We start from the raw sequence: 18,227 nt of genomic DNA on the forward strand, positions 1-18,227 counted from the left end.
GCAGCCGGCACTTTCGACGGTGCAGTCGTCAAACCTTCCGGAATTACCGCTTTCGCCTCAGAGTCCGAAAATAAAGTAACATTAGCAAAAGTACAAGCAAGGAAAGGGGAAAAAATAAAGAAGGTAACGCGGGGACGCGTTCGCATTTTGCCCAGAAGGCACGTCGTCGCAAATTGCCCGCACGTGACAAAAAAGCATCGTCATCGTCATCGTCGAGCACTTCTTCAGCGAAAAAAAAGTTTACAGTGCGTGCGCGTGTTCTCCGAGCGTGGTGCTGGGCGCTATTTTCATATGCGCAGCTGCTTTGGATGTTCCGGAGGCCCAGTTTCATTTTTTTTTGTTTTTGTCTTTGACAATGACTCCATATTAAAAAAATAATAAGAGCTAACGATTTCTTCAGCTTGGAAATCGTTTATTGTGACAACAGGAGGCTCTCGCCGCCGATAGGGCCGCGTTTCTTAAGAAAAAATTCATTCATTCATTCATTCATTCATTCATTCATTCATTCATTCGTTCATTCGCTCGTTCGTTCGTTCGTTCGTTCGTTCGTTCGTTCGTTCGTTCGTTCGTTCGTTCGTTCGTTCGTTCGTTCGTTCGTTCGTTCGTTCGTTCGTTTGTTCGTTCGTTCGTTCATTTACGATATTGACCCGTATACTTGTTTGTCTTTATCGGGCGACACGTTTCATCATCATCAGCAGCCTGGTTACGCCCACTGCAGGGCAAAGGCCTCTCCCATACTTCTCCAACAACCTCGGTCATGTACTAATTGTGGCCATGTTGTCCCTGCAAACTTCTTAATCTCATCCGCCCCCTGCTACGCTTCCCTTCCCTTGGAATCCATTCCGTAATCCTTAATGACCATCGGATATCTTCCCTCCTCATTACATGCCCTGCCCAATCCCATTTCTTTTTCTTGCTTTCAACAAACATGTCATTAACTCGCGTTTGTTCCCTCACCCAATCTGCTCTCTTCTCATCTCTTAACGTTACGCCCATCATTCTTCTTTCCATAGCTCGTTGCGTCGTCCTCAATTTAAGTAGAACCCTTTTTGTAAGCCTCCAGGTTTCTGCCCCGTAGGTGAGTACTCGTAAGACACAGCTATTATACACTTTTCTCTTGAGGGATAATGGCAACCTGCTGTTCATGATCTGAGAATGCCTGCCAAACGCACCCCAGCCCATTCTTATTCTTCTGATTATTTCCGTCTCATGATCCGGATCCGCCGTCACTACCTGCCCTAAGTAGATGTATTCCCTTACCACTTCCAGTGCCTCGTTACCTATTGTAAATTGCTGTTCTTTTCCGAGACTGTTAAACATTACTTTAGTTTTCTGCAGATTAACTTTTAGACCCGCCGTCACTACCTGCCCTAAGTAGATGTATTCCCTTACCACTTCCAGTGCCTCGTTACCTATTGTAAATTGCTGTTCTCTCCCGAGACTGTTAAACATTACTTTAGTTTTCTGCAGATTAATCTTTAGACCCACTCTTCTGCTTTGCCTGTCCAGGTCAGTGAGCATGCATTGCAATTGGTCCCCTGAGTTACTAAGCAAGGCAATACCATCAGCGAATCGCATGTTACTAAGGTATTCTCCATTACCTTTTATCCCCAATTCTTCCCAATCCAGGTCTCTGAATACCTCCTGTAAACACGCTGTGAATGGCATTGGAGAGATCGTATGTCCCTGCCTGACGCCTTTCTTTATTGGGATTTTGTTGCTTTCTTTATGGAGGACTACGGTGGCTGTGGAGTCGCCATGGATATCTTTCAGTATTTTTACATATGGCTCATATACACCCTGATTCCGTAACGCCTCCGTGACTGCTGAGGTTTCGACTGAATCAAACGCTTTCTCGTAATCAATGAACGCTATGTATAAGGGTTGGTTATATTCCGCACACTTCTCTATCACCTGATTGATAGTGTGAATATAGTTTTACCGCCTCACAAATGTCATCGCACAGCGCAGGACGCGCCTGCATGTATCGGAAGTTTCTGGAATGTTATCGATGCTTGCATCCGCTGTCTGTGACCGAACCTTGCGTAATCTGATTGCATGTGTGCGCGACGCGAATAATGTAGAACTTTGTGGAAGGCACGAGGGTCCCAGCGATTACTCTGGAACATTCAACGACTGATGTATAGAAGCCGACGCGCTTGACCATTCGATCAGATTTTCGACGATCGCCGACCGTGTTCGCCGCTATCGTTGTGCTATAAGTGGAGCCTGTTTTTGTTGGCACAGGTTCGCCCAATAAAAGTTAGTTTTGTCTTTCACAGTATTGCTGCTGTGTTCTTCATACGTCACTCCACGTGACATCTGGTGGAGGTGCGGGACAGGGCCGCTATATCGTCCAGTATCGCCACACTGGACCAAGCTGGTAGGACTTTATGCGCAATAGATACAATACTGGAAGCATATATTATACAGGTTCCAAACCAACTCGGCAGTATGCGTCCTAAGTACATACGCCGCCGCACTCAGGCGCAAAACATCGCTTAAGTTCTGAGCTGCTGCTCACAGCCACAGTTGCGAAATAAATAAATTTAAAAAGAAACGCGTGATAGGTCAGCGGCTAGAGCACGCGGTTCCCAACATTGCCACAAGGACGCGAGTTCAACCCTTATCAGTGAACGTATTTTTCTTTGATATTTTGGGAAATATATTTCGCTGCTAGTCTTAGGAGTAACACACTGAAATTATTATGGCAAAAGAGAATAATTCATTTGATGAACGTCATGTACAAGGCTCGCGCACTTTTGATTGATTGATTGATTGATTGATTGATTGATTGATTGATTGATTGATTGATTGATTGATTGATTGATTGATTGATTGATTGATTGATTGATTGATTGATTTTTATTTGCAACAAACACTTGACAAAATGACGCATCTGAATTCCTAGCCTGAGGCTAGTTCAGACTCGTTCAAGCATAAGCAAATAAAAGACGATGTCGTATACCAACTTGGAGAATGCTTGGATCATTCAACAATACTTTACGACCAGTTTCGGTTACTAATGTTTAGTAAAATGTTGAATTGTTGATAAAAAAGGTTAGCATGGTTAATGGTTACTAACAATGCTAATGACGACCAATTTCGGTCGTTATTGGCATAGGTGCCAACAATGTGGTCAAAAAACTTTTTTTCAAACTGCGATTCTGGTAACAACGTTGCATTTGGGCTCTAAGTGCCTAAAAGTATCCAATCGTGTTTCAGAATTGCTGGTCTAAGCTACATCCCTAAGCTACTCCTGTACAATGTGTTATCAATGTAGTGAGCGCACCTAAAAGCTTCTTTGCAAGGCGCTTCCTAGGAGTGCAATTTTCTTTTGCTGCTTCTTGTTTTTTTTTTAAAGAAAACCACGATAACACGAAATAACGGTGTTCAAGCGCTAACTGCCAAGCACGGACGGAACCGAACTCTCGCCAACTTCCAACATTAAGCGCTCGCTCACCAAAACGCAAACGAGCGATGCGAACGTCCAAAAAGATAAACGCGCGGCTGCGAAGCGTCTGTACTGCAGCTGGCGTGGAGCGCACGAGAAACTAAGAAAGTGCTGCTCAGTGCTCTCTTTTCGGTAGCGCGCTGCGAATTAAAAGAAGAAAACGAAGGAAAGAAAACGAGAACAAAGCAAAACAGGAGAGATATAAGGTAATGCGTCGTTCTCCCGATGAGCCTCACAGATAAAGCCCACTCTCGCTATGGCATCAAGATTGTTTTGATGCCCTCAGGCTGGGCTGGAATAGCTCGTAACGGTGACGAGAGAACTGCACACTTCGTTTGAAAGAAATTTTGTCGCTTCCATGGAGTTCCCCCCCGGGTATATTTCTTTAAGTCTGTGCCTCCGGACGTAATCCTTACTTTCTGGGAAATAAGCGAGAGTAGTGAATGCCACTCCACCGTGTTTTACGTCAGTCTTTTGACGAAAGTTATGAATGTGTCATCAGCAAAATAATCGTTGCCCACTTTCAATAAAAAGCGTAGCTGTGGTATGCTTTTTCCGCGCTTTAAAAGCATGCAGAATTACTGGCCTTTGAGTCAATATGCTGAGAGGATCATGTAGCTAAGTGTTTGAGGAGGCCAAGGCGGAATGTTGAATCAATAGCCCCGTAATAGTTGATTAAAGCTAAAGAACGCGAAAATAAACTTTGAAAAGTTTTCAAATCAAGCTGCCTTTCTTTTTATTCGCAAAAGCAATACGGGGCCATTTCCCCATCCCGTTTATGTAATGCAGGTACTTTTAACTAGCAAAAATAGGGACGAATGGATACAACATTTAGAGTAGCAATCCTGACGTTAATCTGGTTAATTTCCGTACATTTGCAAACCTTTTTTTGCTTTCTTTCTCTCTCACTTTTGAACTAGGGTCCAGGATATCGTTTAGTTCGCCTAGTAATAAGCACACGTTGCTATTGGAATTCAAAATTTATTGGCCAAATGGCTGTATTGTCCCTGAGTGGGAAAAAAAGTAGGTCTCGGGCTACTACACTTTTTGCTGACTCCTGTAACTGTGCACTTATCGTTGAATACGCCTAGATAGTTTCGACGCCTCTACACGAGACACAAGGAGGAGGAGGAGAAACTTTATTATTGCAGAAACCGTTGCGCGGGTTATTCCTGGGTGGTTCCCTCTGACAGGGCTCCACTGGCGATCGCGGCTCGCCGGGCCTGGTCGAGGGTCGCCAGTTGGCTTCCCAGGTCCACTTCGGAGAGTCTCGCCTCCCAAGACCGCGTAGTGAGTGTGTGTGTTGTGACTCGTGGCGAAATTGCGTCGCCTGGACGGTCGGTGCATTCGTGTGTTATGTGCGCGAGTGTCGCTGTGTGGTTGCTACACCAGGGACATGTTCCACACAAAGCTCTCAATAAACTCCAGGCAAGGGACTGGCGCCGCCTGCAAACTAACAAATACCCACACTTGTCTCGTCTACACGCAATCTACCCAGACAGTTATACGTCCCGAACACGAGACACAAGATCTGGCATCCAGTGACCCATGTCTTTTGCTCCTCATGTGGTTTTTCGAAAAGCACGAAACTGTTTCCCCTATCAATACGTCGTTCTTGGGAGCAACGATAATTCTATAAGAACCCCTGTGCGGAACCCACACGAAGTTACGCCACGCGGACGGTGGCCTCGAAATTCTTGCCAAGGATTGTGCCTCACAAAGAAGTGTAGTGGAGCGCAACGCTTCACTCAGCGGGAGTGGGTACCGTTTGTTCCGATAAGCCATACGGCCTCGACAGTGCTCGATCTATTCAAAAGCGGACTTTCTCTCTCCGTTTCTCTCCATCTCTCTCACTTTCTCATGAGTGCTCGTTTCATTACGCAGGAACCTTTATAATTGCGCCCGGTCAACACGGTCCCACTACTCGAGGTCCGAAGCCGCGTCAAAGGCAGCTTCATTTCCACCAGCTGCCCTTTGACTTTTCCGCTCTACCCTTCTTTCTGCGGCTTGGTCGGAAGCGAAGAGAACTTGGAGCAAACAGGATGAGGGGAAAAGAAGACCGTATGTAAATACAGAAAAAAGGAACGAACAGGCCAGCTCGCGGACTGCTCTCATAACGACAGCGATGATTGCCAGGCCGCGCACGCGTCTTCATTTCCGGGCCGACGTCCGGCGCCGCGTTTGGGATGCAAATAACGTCCTCCCGCGGTGTCACCACACACGAGCCCATCTTCGGCCCGCTGCCCCCACGCCGCGAGCTTGCGAGTTCCCCCTCCCAAACCCTGTCTGCATTTGCAAACCCCCACCCAACCCATCTCTCTGACTGTGGTCGGCCGCCATGATTGGACCCAGAACACCAATAAGCGAGGCCTCTCGAGCCGCGTCACGTTTGGAGTCGCTGTTGTTGCTTTCGATTTAGTGGCGACCTCCTTTATTTTTTTCAAATGTTCTTCGCTTAACTGCGTCGTTATTCGTCGTTTGCGTATAACGTTGCCTCTCTGACGAAAGGGTGCCAGTGCAAAGAGGAAGGCTATTAAATGTTTTGCTGTAGCGGAAGTGCAGAGTTAGAAACTAGGTTGACTGTGTCCCTATGTCCTTCTCATTATGCCGACGCATGTGGTCGTCGAATGGTCGTCGTCTTGCCACCTCCTCATTCTCAGATTCAGTCTCGCTGTAGCGTGAAAAAAATGAAAAAATTTCCCTACCACCGCCGCCATCACAATTTTACAACTCATGTTTCTGCGTACATGTATAGTTGGGACCCAGACGCGTTAACCACGTCAATGTCGCGCAACCATTGTGCCTCGAAGTTGGAGCGTAATTTGTAACGACAAACAGACTCCGAGAGAGAAAGAGAGAGAGAGAGTGTGTAGTGGCGCAATGGCATGCATATTGTAGGTCACAACAAGCAATAGCGTAGTGGAAGCACAACGTTGTGCGCCTCGCTAAGAAGTTTTTATTGAAGAGTCTGCTCTGATAGTTCGTTGCAGTTCACAATATATGAGTTCAGAGCCGGAGAAATTATTCACGTCTGCTGATCTTTTTTTTCGAGCAAGGATCTACAGTAGACATGATGAAAAATTAGATTATGTCGGAGGAAATTTCTTGATTTCTGAGCTGTGGGAAGTGCAAAAATAGTCTAAGGCAGAAGAAAAAAATTGAGAATCTTGAATCAAAATTTTCCGGTATAATAACTGCTTGTTACTTGTTTACTCCCACCAAAAGCCATGGGTTCTAGTGTAAGGAGTGCGTTAATGAACTATATCTTAATTAGCATGCCTTAATTAATTTCGCGTTAATTAGCACCAAAGGTGGTCGGTTCGACTCCCACCGATGGTCGTGGGTTCGACCATCAATGGTGGTACCATCAGTTTTGGTGCCATAGTATTTTGGTCCCACCAAAGGTCCAGGGTTCGAGTGCCTTAATTAACTTTGCCTTAATTAACCCCAAAGGATGGGATCGACAGCCATCAATGGTCGTGGGTTCGACCATCAATGGTGGCAAGAACAATTTCGGTTCCAATTTAATTTTGGTTCCAACACAGGTTGACGGTTCGACTCCCACGAAAGGTCGTGGCTTCGATTCCCACCACAGGTTGTGGGTTAGAATGCCTTAACTATATCCTAATTAACTATGCCCAAATTAACTTCGCCTTAATTAACACGAGAGGTCGGGGATTCGACTCCTATCAATTGTGGTGCCATTGAATTTTCGTGCCATAACCCCGGACGATCAATCTTTAGATGACCTCGGACATCGGATTTTTCGGCCCACCAAGGAAGGTATGCTGCTGTGCTGTACAACGTTATCGCATTAAGAACCGCAGCTATTCTTGAAATTTATTTTGTTTTGTTCATGGAAGAGCACATTAAGTCCCTTTTCCCCAAAAACTGGGTTCGGTTGTTCAATTCGCTTAGCGTGTAATGTTAGTGGTTGTTCTCTGAGCACGGATGATAATTTATACGGCTTCACCACTACAGGGGAACACGCCGTGTTCCTGTGGCCGACCACCGCACGTCTTTTTTTTCTTGTGCTCCTGAATGTTTTGTGGCATTCCCAGCAGTAGTACCTTTATTGTGGTGGAGCACGCTTTACAGGGTTTATGCCGTCCTGTTGGCAGAGTAGGCTTCCACGTCGACTCATTTGTCAGCGCATCTAGTGCGCATTTTCACATTTAAAGGAAACATGCGTGGTAGTACGATAAATAATGATTGGAGCCGAGGCACTTCTGAGGTTTTAAATACTTTTCTTCAAGTCTAAAAATCACGTTGATCACATAAGAACTGGCCGGAATGTACCAGACTTTGTGTTAAAATATGGTGGCATCAGTGCTCGAAAGACGGCTATAATACATCATAATGTGTTGAAGTACAGCGCATTATAGTACGTCAGAGCAATGTACAGTGCAGCATAGAGCTGTAATGTACAGTAAAGTAAAACACAATGTACTGCAGGCCTTACTACGACATATGTTACCTTGGCACCACGACGAAGAAGTAGAAAAAGAAAGGATGAAACAAGGCGCAGATGACTTTAGCATGATGGTGCTACATTGCAGTTCCCTACATGATTGTCAACGTTGACTTTATATACGGACAAACTAGAGGGGAGCCTTTTAGAAAAGACTTTGTCTATTTTTCACTGAGCTGAGCGCTGTGAACACGGTGAAGGTGTTTTGATCGACCTAGAATTCAGCGTCACAAGTCCGAACAGCGTTCCAGCTCGCTTTCTCTTGTCGAGCTAATAGGCGTTCTCTTCGAGAAAACTCCCTCACCTTTGTCTCCTCTTACTTCCTGGGTTGACCCGGGCAACAAAGGTAAGAAACGAAGGCGAGGAGGCCATTGACAGGACGCAAAGTTTTGCTATAGCAAAACTTTGCGGCAAACACTGAGGCACGGGCACCGTCACGGCCATAGGCACACCCTCAGCGCACCTCCGCCCCCCCCCCCCCCCCCGCCTATGACTCGGATAACCAAACTAAACCGCGAGATAAAAAGGACCTTTTCCTTGCATATAGAATCCCTACCTACGAAAATAATGGAAATACACTTATTCGCATTTTCGTCATCATGATGCGCCCTCTTCGCCGTCGTCTCCTGTTTCCTGCGGTGAAGACCCACCTGCCGGCCCTGGTCGTATCAGTGTGTTCGCTTATAAAATAAAGCAAAATCGACTGTGCTCAACTCCTGCGCGGAGGAGAGGAAGTGCACAAGTGTACGCGATGATTAAAATACGTTTGCTTACCCGTACCGTGTTCGCGAGCATAATGATGCCGCTCCCAGCCAACCGTGGACCGCACGGATAAGCGCCATCACGCACGGCGTATCTTAGTACGCGATTTTGTTTTTGCCGCCTTTCATATCACTACAAAATATCACGCCAACTCGACTCCGTATGCATGTCTTATTGGCTCACGTGGCCGGAAGTGCGTCCTAGTCATTTTCTTAAGTTCTTCTGGAACGTACGAATGTACACTTGTCCCGTCATTCCGCAATTAATCGCCTTTATGTTTCCTACCTTTTTGAGATTGAAAAGCTGCGCGTCTAATCGTTTCTTCTTGTCTTCTCCCGATCGCTTCTACTCTCCGCCTCGCTTTCCTTTTGTGAGTTATGACTGCACGGAGAAAAATATTGTCGCAGCCGACTTTGAAGAGGGTCCTTTAGTGCTGCAAGATGGAGAGCAATGACGCCGGAGAAAACATAAAGCGAGGAAAAGACAAGTGTCCGCATGCAGAGAGAACAGCACAGCGAAAGAAAACAAGAATGATAAAAGGAAACAAAGCGCGCGCGCAATGAGCGCGCATGGAAAAGCGACGACTTTTTTTCCGCACAGTGGAGCGCCGAGAGCGGGTGTATCGCACTGATTGCTCTACGCAACGGTCCAGTGCCCGCCTCATTGTTATCTCGCGCTCAGCCGGAGAAGGATCATTTTTCATTGGCTGAGTCTTGCTCGAAATGTGCCGTTTGTTTCTACACCGCCCCCTCCATCGCGTTCGTCGCGCTCTTTGCTCTCGTTACCTTTTTTTCTCTCTCCGGAAAAGCTGTTCTTTCTGTGGCGCTTATCTTTGCTGCGCAGTGCATTCTTTGAAGAATAGTAGCCTCGGAGCTTAGTGGCGCGTTGTGTTGTGTTGCGCTATGTTGCATTATATAGTCTCGAGTTGCGTTCAGTTGAATCAAGTTTTCTCGAGCTGCTCCGGAGCTGTCCTGCGTTCCTAGTCTGGGTCTAGTTAGACTGTCGCATTGCGTAGTCTTCTATGTGGCGATGTGTCTGCGTAGCGTTGAGCAGAATTGAGATTCGGGCTGCGTGTCGAATTCTTTCGAGCTGCTGCATGTTTTTAATCTGGGTCGAGTTTAACTGTCGCATAGTGTGCTGCGCCATGCTGTCTTTCGTAGCTGTGTGTCGTTGAGTTGAACTGGGGTTATAAATCAGAAATCTTGTGGGATGTGGAGATTAACCAGAACGCGGTGCGCCGCCTGGTTTCGGGGGCACAAATTATGGCCACAAATGAGGCAGTGCACGATGACGGGGGTCGGGCTTCTTTTGAAGTCAGAGAAGCGCGGAGCAAGATTAGTTTTGTAGAAGGAACGAGGAACATAGATGAAAGAGAATCGCCGACTAAAGTGCACAACTATCTGTAACTCAACAGCGTGGGCAAGGAAGGGAGGAAGAGGTTAAGAAAGTTGGCGACTGAGCACAGGGTAATTGAAAGTGTAAGTAGAGAGTCAGGAGTCATAGAAAAAGAAACCGAGAGAAACAGACGGTAAATAGCATAGAAAGAATGGAAACAAAGAAAGGCAATGGAGATTTACAAGAACGGCAGGAAAGAAAGCAGGAGGGAAAATCTGTGTAATAACGCAAACGGCAGCGCTTTGCTATTGTACGCCCGAGCTGACTGCCTGAGTACAAGAGCATACCGGAGCAATTATGCATGATAGAAGATGTGTGCTGCAAAAAAAAAAAAAAGAAAAGAGACAGGAAGCGACTCGGCACACCGTAATGGAAAGCCACGATATTCATACAGCGAGACCCACAAGAAATGCCCACTTTCCAGAAACATTGGAATTCAAATAAGATGGGAAGATTAACTGGCCCACATTCGAGATAAGTATGAGAAGATTAAAGTATTAGGGAAAAGAAGCGGGGAAGATATAAAGCGCAAGTAACGGTAGGTTATAGTGGTATGGGTATTAAGTGCGAAGTTAGGACCGAGATCAGATAGGCAAAAGGCTTGATAGCGATAGATGTAGTAAAACACGACTGAATAAAGCAGGCTAGGAGACCATCTCTCCCCGCTCCGTTTCAGCGGGAATGCCAATAAACATCGTCACCGTCATCATCTTAAGGAAAAATAAGTGGTTTTATATTATGGGGTATAGCACATTGTGGTCGTCTCCATGTTTTCCTTACTTTTTTTTACTTTCTTTTTCGCGGACTGCATTGGGCTTGTGTTCCAGCTTGTGAACTTGTATTGGGAGCTTAGCTCATCTATCACGAACCTACGGTGGCGCAGCTGTGAGTTTCAGTGCTCGCACGAAATATTTTGACGCACCCTAATGGCCTAAAGTTTCTCCGAAGGAAAGATTCTCTGCAATCAGTCGGATTTGCGCACCAGCAGTTATTACATTTACAATATTGTTAATGTAAGCCAAGAAGAGCAGGAGGCTCAGGACACCACCCTGTGGCAACCCTGACGTGACTGGGAGGCTGTCAGAAAGTTTTCCTCCAATCACAGTGTGTTGCTCCCTGTTAGTCACGTATGCGGAAATCCAGTTGATAAAAATTTCAGGGATGCCAAGGATTCTAAGCCTTAAATTAATTTATCATGCGGGACCGTGTCAATATATTTACTTAAATGAGGGAATATTACGTCTATTTGGCTGTTACTATCAAGTGGTAGAGCCAACAACCGAACCACCATTATTAGTTGAGTTCTTGTTGAATAACCTTTTCGAATGCCGTGTTGGTGCTCTGTTAATGCGCCATTATTTTCCAAAACCCGCCGTGGTTGCTCAGAGGCTATGGCGTTGGGCTGCTGAGCACGAGGTCGTGAGATCGAATTCCGGCCATGGTGGCCGCATTTCGATGGGGCGAAATGCGAAAACACCCGTGTACTTAGATTTACTTGACATAAAAATTGTTACAGCGCAAACACATGTAACCACAAAGTATGAAGGACGGGGCACAAGCGCTGACTGTCAACTAAATTTTATTGACGGAAGGCGGATACCTTATATAAGGGGAAAAGCAGAAGTGAAGGGGGAAGGGAGTGACCACTCCCTTCGCCCTTCATTTCTGCCCTTCCCCTTATATAAGGTATCCGTCTTTCATTTTCCGCACTTTCCCAGAGAAGTTTCGGTTTCCTTAACGTGGATGCTTAATGGTCATTTTGAATAAACGTTGTACTGCCTGTTAGCTTTTTGAAATTTGCGAAGATTGCCTTCTTTTCATTGAACTCTTGAAGGTGAATGGTTACTGGGCGTTTGTTTTCCCGCTGTCGAAGTCAAGGGTAGCGGCCAATGGATTGGCCAGTTCACGCCAAGTTTTGTGTCTAATACTTCCTTGACACCTTTGTTCTTAAGTGAACTTTCTGTTTCACTGATGATCAAATTGAGCTTAATAACAAGGCGAATAACATATTGAAGTGGTACAAAGAATGGGGGATGGTTGTTAAAGCCCACAAAACTGTATTCTTCCCTATCGCACGTAAAAATAACACCTCTGTCTTCTACTTGCAGACTCAGTCCATCGTCACTGAAAAAAGGCGATAATTACAAATGCTTAGGTGTTACATCGACAACTAACTTATCATGTAATATACACGTTAATAATATTTGCTCATCTGCCTTTCGAAAGCTGTGCTTTCTAAAACATAAACTTCAGACCACTCCAAGCAATGTTAAATTACTATGCTATTATTCCTTAATCGGACCCAAAATAGAATATGCCAGTCAGGTATAAGAATCGTATACTCAACTAAACATTAAGTGTCCTGAAAGAATACAAAGGAAATCAGTCCAGTTTATTTGCAAGAAATGCTCATGAACTGACTCTCTATCCGAAATAATGACAGCCAATGACATTACCCTTTCTAAAACGCGTCGAACAAAGTTCAGGATGGACTTCCTTTCTCTGCTTAACTACGAATTTGCGATAGATCCTTAACCGTATCTACCACCCTTGCTAACCAGACCTACAAGACACCATCAGGCTAAGTCTCTCACACCATATTTAGCTAGAACTGACATTTATAAGTACTCCTATTTTCCACGCACGCTCTCAGATTGAAATGAATTAATCCAGGCATCTTCTTAGTCTCTCCTATTACACAAAAGTAACACTGTTGCACCATATTTCACAACTATGTTATTATAACGGTATAATTGCACTAATCTAGGAACCGATTTCGTTGTTGTTTTGTATTCATTTCTATTGTATAACATCTTACTACACTAATCCCGAAAGAGATTGCATTGTTTTTATTTTATGTTTTATTATCTATGTTATTGCACAAATCTCGAAACATTTTCCATTTTCGTTTTTTGTATTATGCCTGTAATGTTGAAACTGCCCACCTGCTTGGACCTAAGGGTCTGTAGTATTTAATAAATAAATAAATAAATAAATAAATAAATAAATAAATAAATAAATAAATAAATAATACACGTGGTCGAGTTTGCAAAGATTCTTATTTTAAACGGCGAACTGAGAAAAATAAAACTAGTGCCAACGTAGTTGTCGGCTGTCTTTTTTCTTTCTTTTTACTACTCATGTTTCCTTACAAACTTGCAACTTGTCGATAATTTGTTGGAGTGGCAGAATAGATAACAAAGGATGAAAAACGGCGGGGAGTTGCGGGATAGATAGTGGGTAGGGTATGGAAGGAAGGAAAAAGTGGAGAAGGAAAGGCAGGGAGGTTGACCAGTTTAGCTTACCCAGTTTGGTACCCTACAAATGGGAGCGGAATGGGAAGATGAAAGATGGGTAGGAGGACTTTTACAGGCGCTCGATAGAGACGTTTAACGCGCGAAAGGGGTAAGAGGAGATCGGCGAGAGGGGTTTTCGTTCTGTGGTTGACTTAGGAAGAAGCTTTAGCTCGGGGCTAACTATGATCTCTATATTAAATTACGCGTTAAACGCAGAAATACACTTTTAAAGTCACCGCCGAGCTGATTTGAATTAGATGTGTCGCAGTTTCAAAGCTAAAGCTGTATTCTCGGGGAAGCAAAATATTGATTTAGGGCTTCAATAAAAAAAGGAGCTCAATTTGCAATTTCGCAAATATGCGCCAAGGACAAACATCATAACTTTGTTAACTGTGTCTGTCAGATTGTCTAAAGCGAACAAATATGATGTATTAGTGTACGTATTATATGAAATCGTTACTTTTTCTGCATGAGTTGTGCATAAGACCTCTTCACAAATGACTAGGGAAATTCCGAGCGTGGTACAACAAATCAGTATTTCAAGTTTCCCGTTGTCAGCAAACACAGCAGAGCTATTGGTGACCTTAATTAGAAGTATGCCGCCTACAATAGGCACGCGTTTACTTTTTCTTTTAAGTACAACAAACCTAATCTAATTCAATGTAGTGGACGCCGAACAAAGCTATTTCACCGATCCCCGTAATTATATGGTAACTTCTGAGGCAGAACCTCCTCTTACCACATTCATGACCGTGATGATTTGTATTTTCATATGGCAGCAAGAAAGAAACAAGTTCGCTTGTTGTGGCAGTTTAGTTACCTTGACTTGTAAACGACCTCTGCGACCACATTTTTTCCTCTCTAATTCATTTTATTAATGTCCTACTAACGGAAACTAACATCATGCTTGCTTTATTCTTATTTTCTTGTTATTCATTTGCAAGCTTACTTATTAGTACACACGATTACTCGATAGTCAGTGACGCGCTAACTAGCCCTGCGTAAAGCCATCGGCGGCGGACATTCGCTCACCAATTCAATCGCCAGTTCGTTTCCCCACTCGCTGAGTCATCGCTAGGTTAATGAATCATTCACTGTGCGTAACACAAGCGGGAAGGGGGTTTGTTATCGTAACATTCTGAGCTCTGTCTTGCATCGACCGAGTTTACCAACGCGAGGTTTCACGCATAACTTGATCACATTCATCGCCACGTGAAAAGAAATTCAAATTTTAGGACACATGCATTGTCATATAGCGTAATCGCCGTGGTGCCTGCACGTCCTGTACAAGCGGACGCAGAAACACAGCACTTGGAGTGGAAGAGGGGATTGTAAAATAGGCTTGGAAGAACGAAAGACGCAAACAGACGAAAAATGAAGCAGACGACGCCTCCTAGTTCGCACGTGGCTACCCCGGGGGAAGCAGACTTGTTCCTTGTTTAAATTAACGGCTCCGGGTTTGAGCGATAAACGGCGAGCGCGTTGCAATTAGCGAGCAGCTTTATGACCCCGCCCAGCCTGGCGGCTGCGAGGCGTGAGGGGAAAATAAAAGGGAGAGAGAAGGCGGCTACAGCGAACGACGGTAGTTCTCGTTCGCCGCTTCTCACACTTCCCCGGGGTGGCGATAAGTTCGGCTTCCCCGCGCGGTGCTTTGCCACCCTCCGTTCTTTCTCCCTCTCTTTTCGCACCTCGCTCCCTTCCATCTTCGTCGTCCTCACTCTGCAAGTTGACGACGACCGATGGGAGGCCGTATCCTAGCCGAAGCCTCCGAACCCCCTTCGCTGTACCTTCTTGTAATTACACACGATATCGTAGTGGTGACGCAATTACCGGGAGAAGGGTGTTCGGGTCGGGGGCGCGCGAATTATCGACGAAGCAATTATCTGTGGAGCCCCCCTCCCTCTCTCTCACTGCCACACCCGTTACCTCGACACATTTATTCCCTGCGCCAGCGCTGCTTGCGAAATGTTGGCACTCTCAGAGACGGCGGTCCTTTGATGTTTTCTTGTTCCCATCTTAGTATTCCAATATGGGTGTGGTTTATTGGTTTTGTGTTGATCGACGTATTCGTGTTCGACCACATCTCCCTTGGTTATTTAGCTTTCTGTTCTTTTTTATACAGCAAAGCATTTTTTCTTCTTCTCTCTGGTTTCCTGTGTAGCAAACGTATAGAAGAACACTATTTGTTTATACCTCGGGTCAACGCATTTGAGTGTGATTTAGCGAATGCGAATCAAGCTCAGTGCAAACAGGACTCTCGACTTTGCTTCTTGTATGTCCAACCATGGTCTGCGCTTTGGTACGCTCGAAATATATTTCATGCTGTTAAATTTCCGTGATGACGGAAAATGATAGTGGGACGGGTGTTTTAATTTGTCTCGCTACAGCTGTCCAGTTAAAAGCCATATTCTGAATTACGCTCAGAGAACCAAGTGCAGACGATTTTTTCATGGAGGTTCATATCACTGCGCACTGCTCGTGTATACATAATACACGGAAGAGGTGAAAACAGGCGAATACATGACGACGTACCTTATCCTCTCACAAACAAATTCATTTACACGTGCGCTGCTACGCCTTTGCCAAGCTCGAATGCGCGAGCCGCCATGTTTTCCAACTCATAGATGCCGGCACATGAGCCGGCAATTGCACGCTACTTCGTCGTCGACAGCGGCTCCGGTGACGGCGGATACAAGTTTGCCCTTTAACAGAACGCACCAAAGAGGCGGAACGTGCGAGCCTCGAGCGTAACGAGCCACGTGGTAGTCGCGGTACATGACCCGTCCAGTCGTTTATCAACCCGTGCCATTCATTGGAGAACGCTGCGCAACGGCACGTATGTCTGACGGCTTAAAGCGGCAACAACGGTTTACAGTTTAACTTTGCGAAACAGCGAAAGAAGAGGAACGCACCGTTATCACGAGCGTTACATTTCAATCTTCGGCTGCTTTTTTAGTCACCACTTGCTTCCGACAGCTAGCATTGTTACCTCCTCTATTAATCATCAGGCTAAAGGCACGGCGAACAATGGTGCGTGCAAAACAGCCATTATAAGTGCAGTGAAAAGAATAGCACTTACTTTTTTTTTCATTCTGTGCTTTTCGCTCATTTACTGAAAAGAAAGCAGACACGGATGGAAAGTGCTAATTACTGAGCGCCGTAAGCGCGAATGCATGAAATTTTTTACACGCAAGTTTATAATTGAGGCCGCGTGCGTTGCATCTGAGGGACTCGAGACAATGGACGAGGCAGGCCACAAGGCGAACAGAGCGCAAGGTGGTTTGTCGATGGCAGACCAACGGGAAGGAAAGTTGATTAATCCCGAAAAAATCGAGCGGTTTCGTCCAAACTGCGTAAGCATCGCTAACACGTGATTACCGCCATCTACGGCCTGCTGAGCGATGCGTACTCACGATATGCGAGTGGGGTAATTTGTACAAATGAATATACAAAAATAGCGGTCACCAAATATCTTTAAGCGCATATGCATCGTGTGAGTGAGTTTTCACGTGACTTTCGCAACTCCCCTGTTAACTTCAGCAGCACGAATAATAATCAGTCGAAAGGTTCGGCGATGGAAATGGCGCACTTGTATGGTTTTCTGAACTATCGCAACATAGGTCTGGCCACCAGAAATTTCAAACTATGAGAAAGGTCCATCAACAAAGGATGCTTCTGCAATATAAGTAAACGGAGAGAAGATAGCACTTAGCTCACTCCCATACACGCAGAAGAGACGTTGAATTAAATATAAAGCGTTAAATGTGAATCAAAGTTCGAGAAGTTCGAGACTCAGCAAGATTAAACGAGACCATCTGATACCACCGAGATCCTCAAATGCTAGCGGCTCCCATTCGTCAGAATCAGTGACGGGAACCTCCCAATAATAAGCTTATTGTAGCTGCAATAAATAAGAGTGATGCTTGATCTCGCGCTGGAGTGGTCAGCTCAGTATAAAAGCTGGTGTTCTTGCAGAAATTATAAATTTGTATTAAGCAAGAAAATGCGAATACTTAAGCGATCTCTCTAATAAACAGTACGCACATTTCGTACCCACCATGCCTTACAGTCATGTACAGTAATTTGGGATCGGGTATGAAACACGAAAGATTTGATGCAATCACACGGGGCTAATAGATAGGAGACACCCTTATTATTTTCTTTATTAGAGCTCCAACTACGTTGCTGTTGTTGTTGTGTGTAGTTTGTGGTGGGCTGAAAGTGAATTTAGCTAACGACCGAACACCACAACTCCGTTGCTTAGCGCAAACCCTAGCCAGCAAGAGTGCCTCTCTTATCGTACAACGTTTCCAGACCATAGCACCCAACGCTAAGCTCAATAATAACGCTCTTATAAATTTCATGGTACAGAAACAAACCCAAAAGAAAACTAAAGAAAAAAAATGAGAGAAAAGGAGTCTAAAGTATCATGAACTCTTTCAAGCTCATTTGTGTCCGTACACTGTCGGGTCTGGGTAATTATATCGTAAATACAAAGTTTTCCAACGCCCTGCGGTAATGGTGTCCATGGCTCCCAACGCACCGTCACTGTGTAACTCGCGCAGGCATATTGCCACGCAGGGCGAGAGTGAGGCCTCTCTTTAGCCAGTGAGCCTGTTCCAAAACAGTTTGCGAGGCACCCTGAATGGCCACCCCCGATGCTTCCAAACAATGAGAAATCAGGGGATGGGAGAACGAAACACGCATTTCGCTGATTGTACATTATAATCACGCTAAAAGCGCTGAGAGGTGGGGGCGAGAGAGCAGCCAAAAACTAAACGCTCTTCGTAATTATCCAGCTTCCATGGTAATTCTTGTTTCAATTTTTTTTCTTCTTAGCGGGGAAGCA

This window comes from Dermacentor variabilis, chromosome 3 (assembly GCF_050947875.1).
Source record: "Dermacentor variabilis isolate Ectoservices chromosome 3, ASM5094787v1, whole genome shotgun sequence".
Classification (NCBI taxonomy): Eukaryota; Metazoa; Arthropoda; class Arachnida; order Ixodida; family Ixodidae; genus Dermacentor; species Dermacentor variabilis.